Raw genomic sequence first — 4,238 nt, forward strand, 5'->3', positions numbered from 1 at the left:
TGCTCTTAGCGGGAGCCATCCTGAAGAGGTTGACCACCGTTAGCACATAGACAGATAAAAATTGAAGCTGAATCCAACAGAATGAAAATTGCAACATATAGTCTTCACATCCGAACAAAATGAACGAATGCATTCCTCTTGAAATGGTCACATATCCATAAATTGAGAAGCCACTTAGAATTTAGGTAGAGAAATAAATCAACAAGGTACGGATCAAGAACGAATAATCGGTAAGAAATCCCATTCTCAAACCAAATATCTGTGGAAGAAGAACTATAGCTACGAGAATTCTCACCTATGAAACTCCCGAACCTTTCCGGTTATGCAATCAGGTGTTGGGGATACAGGGGAATCATAATATCTCACCCAAATCTAGCAAATCCTACATCCAGCTGTATCCATCCTTCAACACATAACCGAGAAAAACTTCGGAAACCATCTACCTCAACCTTCGAAAACCATCTGTTATACAAGTTATGGCGATACTCCCGAACTCCCGCCCCAGTACTGAGTGGCGTCGAGGTTATCTCACCAACGAACTGCATAAAAGAGATTTTCGATGTCGGCGTACTAAACTCAGGTATTCCAGAACTGCAACGGTAAAATTATGACGACAACATCTCAGAGCTCAACTCCCCGGGACACTTCCACAAAACCCCTGACAGGAGGCACCAAGACAATGTTCTCGTCATAAAACCATCGGAACGATTCCAAGATACCCGCGTGATCCTAAAAAAATTTAGTGAAATTTGAGAAGAGAAGAGTCAAAACTCTACGTCAGGATGCCTTACCAGAGCGATGAGGAGACTGGGAAGTAAAAAGAATTCCTAAACTCTCCGATATATAATTCCTAAATGACTCAAAACATTTTTCTACACTCAACTCGGCCGCTAAAAACGATCAAGCAATGGGGCTCCTAAGGTCGGGGAAGGCTCTGATACCAACTTGTCATACCCTCGATGCGACTATAGCTCCCACGTGTCGAGGCACGACTTAGAGGCATAATCGCATTGAAGGCAATGTCGCAAGTTAGGCAATCTTCACAACATCCCATGTAATATAATTAATAAAAGGGGAGATAACATAGTTGGCTTACACTCGCCACATCAATCAAGTACATAAAATAGCATTACATCATCCAAACACTCATGGCTCGACTACGGCGCCAAAATAAAAGATAACCCAACACGCGACACGGTCCCGATCACCCCCAACTGGGCACCACTACTGATCATCAGGGAAAGACACGTAGTATCATTGAGAGTCCTCGTCGAACTCCCACTTGAGCTCGAGCGCGTCACCTGGAGCGGAATCATCAGGCCCTGCATCTGGTTTAATAGTAATCTGTGAGCCACAGGGACTCAACAATCTCGCACCCTCGCGATCAAGACTATTTAAGCTTATGGGTAAGGCAAGGTAAATATGTGGAGCTGCAGCAAGCGACTAGCATATATAGTGGCTATCCTATTTGCAAAAGAGAGCGAGAAGAGGAGGCAAAGCGTGAGCGAGAAACTAGAGGACAACCTGCGCAAATATTACTCCAACACCATGTCCACTTCCCGGAATCCGCCGAGAAGAGACCATCACGGTAACACTCTCAGTTGATTCATTTTAATTAAGTTAAGGTTCAAGTTATCTACAATCGGACATTAACAAATTCCCATATGCCCATAACCACGGGCACGACTTTTGAAAGTTCAAATCCCTGCAGGGGAGTCCCAACTTAGCCCATGACAAGCTCTCATGGTCAACGAAGGAATATACCTCCTCCCGAGACGTTCCGATCAGACTCGGTACCTCGGTTCTTCAAGACACTTCGACAGGTTAAAACAAGACCAGCAACACCGCCCGAATGTGCCGACAAATCCCGATAGGAGCTGCACATATCTCGTTCTCAGGGCACACTCAGATGAGCGCTCCATACAACTAAAACCAAACCTCGAGTTCCCCGAGGGGGCGCTGCACAGGAATCTAGTTTGGACCAACACTCAGAGGAGCACTGGCCCGGGGGGGCTAAAGTAAGATGACCCTCGGGCTCCGGAAACCCAAGGGAAAAAGAGGCTAGGTGGCAAATGGTAAAACCAAGGTTGGGCATTGCTGGAAAAGCTTTAATCAAGGCAAACTATCAAGGGGTTCCCATTATAACCCAACAGAGTAAGGAACGCAAAATCCGAGAACATAACACCGATATGACGGAAACTAGGGCGGCAAGAGTGGAACAAAACACTAGGCGAGAGGCCGAGCCTTCCACCCTTTACCAAGTATATAGATGCATTAAGATAACATGGCAATATAATGATATCCCAACAAGTAAAATAATGTTCCAACAAGGAACGGTATCCAATCTTCACCTGCAACTAGCAACGCTATAAGAGGGGCTGAGCAAAGCGGTAACATAGCCAATCAATGGTTTGCTAGGACATGGTGGGTTAGAGGTTTGACATGGAAATTTGGGAGGCTTGAAAGCAAGTGGTAGGCATCGTAGCATTGGCATAGCAAAGGAGCGAGCAATCTAGCATAGCAAAGATAGCAGTGATTTCGAGGGTATGTTCATCTTGCCTGCAAAGTTGTCAGAGTTGACTGGATCCTCGAAAGCAGACTCAACGGGCTCCTCGTTAGCGAACTCGTCTCCCGGCTCTACCCAAACAAGACAAACAAGCAACAAGGACACAATCAACCACGTGCAAGGATCAAACAATATGATGCAAGGATGGTATGCTATGCGGCATGCGATGCGGGATGCATATGCAATATTTGACAAAGGATGCATGAACCTGGCCTCAACATGGAAATCCAAGTGTGCCACTGGAAAGATGAGATGAAATCGCTTGAAAACGATATGAAGAACGCCGGAATCGGAGCTACGGTTTTGAAATGGCAAGCGATTCAAATATGACCACGTTCTGCGATTTACAACAAGTAGTCATCTAAATGCAACAAGAAGAACATGCTACAGCACCCAAACATGGCATCAAAATACATGGCAGGGATCCACTCATGATGCTTAACAAAAGTCTAGCATTGAGCTACGGCCAATTCATCCATTAACAGGTTCAAACAAGCACGGCAAAAAATGCATATGGTAAACAGATTTCAGACTTAGTGAAATTAACACTTGTCTGGAATTTCAGATCAGTTAGCACTCTTTGGAGCAACAAAACTACATGCTACACGACCTGAACATGGCAAAGTAAAACATGGCATGGAGCTACTCAAAAATATTAACTAAAGTACCTTAGTGACCTTGAGCCAAAAGGGATCAGAAAATACATTTTCAAGCATGTGAACATGGCACTTAGTGAAAACTGGAGCATGCTGAAAACAGATATCAAGTAGGCATGTTTACGAGCTCGATGCACTCACTACGGAGCAAGTCATGACAAACTAAGCATACACCCATCAAGAATACACAAAATGCAAGCTAGACATGGCAAGAACAATAGCATAGCATGCACGGTTCAACTACAACATCCTCGGCAAAATCGCTAACAAGTAGACAATCTGCCCAGATTCACGAAATAGCAAAAGTAGAGATCGATTGACTCAAGCAAGGGTGCTCCATAATTGCAAACAAAGACATGGATGGATAGAGCATTACAAGATTAATAGAACATCCTTACTGATCATCCTCAAAAGAGGCACGAATCAATAGGAAACGACATGAATATATGGCAACATGAGATAAACAGGTCAAGGACTTGGTGGAAATGCTAAGTCCCTGAAATCAGCATTACCAAGTGCCTCACTTTGCAAGCTTGTGCTAGTCACCACACACATCACAAAAATACATGGGTTGCACCTATGGAAAGATGGCAAAACCATTAACAAAACATATGTAGAGCTCATGGGCATATCATGCACACAATAATCATGGCAAAAATGACAAATATCTAAATGGAGTAGCAGATCTGACAATTATCTCAAGTATCACTCTTCTAACAGCATTTCGGGCATCAAGATGAACTCAAATCAAAATGACGCAATGGAATGAAATGATGTACTCTCTAAGATGAACATTTTGATATGCTATATGCCCAAAACGGAGCTACGGATGAGGAGTTACGGCCCGATGAACAATGGCATATTATTAGGGTTTCAGGAGTAGAAAGTCAACCCTGAGATATTTTTAGATCTAGATCTGGATCGGATCCGGCGGTACTGTAGCAGCTTGGTCTTCGCCAAAAATGGAGAAGGGGCTGCCGGAGTGGGTTCCGGCCGGCGCGGGTCGCCGGAGCGAC

This window comes from Triticum aestivum, chromosome 5A (genome assembly GCF_018294505.1).
Source record: "Triticum aestivum cultivar Chinese Spring chromosome 5A, IWGSC CS RefSeq v2.1, whole genome shotgun sequence".
Lineage (NCBI taxonomy): Eukaryota > Viridiplantae > Streptophyta > Magnoliopsida > Poales > Poaceae > Triticum > Triticum aestivum.